Genomic DNA, 845 nt, shown 5'->3' on the forward strand with positions numbered 1-845 from the left:
CCAGGTGATGGTGAAATAGGGGAGGAGTGGGGATAGGTAGGAAGGGAGGATAGATAGAGGACATAGGATAGGAAGAAGGGATGGGGAAGGATGCAAGAGATGAGGAACATGGGAAGGGTGAAGGAAGAGGGAGGAAAGGCAGTAGATAAGAGGGATGGGGGGGTAGAGGGATGGGGATAGGAGGGGAGGAGGGGATGGGAAAGGACTAGGACGGAAGAGAGAAGAGGGGATGGCAGAGAAGGAAGTAGAAAGGGGAGGGAGAGAAAGAAGTAGGAAAAGGAGGGAGAGGAGAGAAAGTAGGTAGGAGAAACAGAAAGAGAAGAGATGAGAGGAGAAGAAAGGGAGATAAGGAAGAAGAGATAGAGATGAGGAATAGGGAAGAGAGAAAGAAGACGGGGGAAAAGGATGGCGAGATGGAGTAAAGAATAAGCAAGAGGGAAGGAAGTGAGGGAAGGGATGATGTGTATGGGACGCAGAGGAGACGAGAGAAGAAGGGAGGGAGTGATATAAAAGAGAGGAAGAGAGACAAGACGAGAGAGGAAAGGAGAGACAGAGAAGAGGGGGATGAAAGTGAGACGCAGAGCAAGAAGGTAGAATGAAGGGAAAGGAGAAACAGAGAAGAGGGAGGGGGGTGAAAGAGAGGGAAGGGAAGATAAAGAAGAAGAAAAAGAGACTCGAGAGGGAAGGAAAAGAGGACGAAAGAGAAGAGGAAGGAGAAAGAGGAAAGCGGAAGAGAGAAAGAGAATAGAAGAGGTAGGTAGATCGAGAGAGGAAAGAAAGATGGTTATGAAGATAAAGGAGAGAAAGTGAGAGAAATTAAATGGGAAGTAAGAAGAAGAAGAAGA

General features: G+C 47.7%; 1 protein-coding gene across 1 annotated transcript in view; it reads right to left on the reverse strand.

Annotated features, from left to right (window-relative positions):
• The window catches only part of LOC119594799, a 139,930-nt gene that overhangs the window by 127,566 nt on the left and 11,519 nt on the right, over positions 1-845 (reverse strand). The gene's annotated exons all lie outside the window — the stretch shown is intronic.

Source organism: Penaeus monodon, chromosome 34, assembly GCF_015228065.2.
Source record: "Penaeus monodon isolate SGIC_2016 chromosome 34, NSTDA_Pmon_1, whole genome shotgun sequence".
NCBI classification, from domain to species: domain Eukaryota; kingdom Metazoa; phylum Arthropoda; class Malacostraca; order Decapoda; family Penaeidae; genus Penaeus; species Penaeus monodon.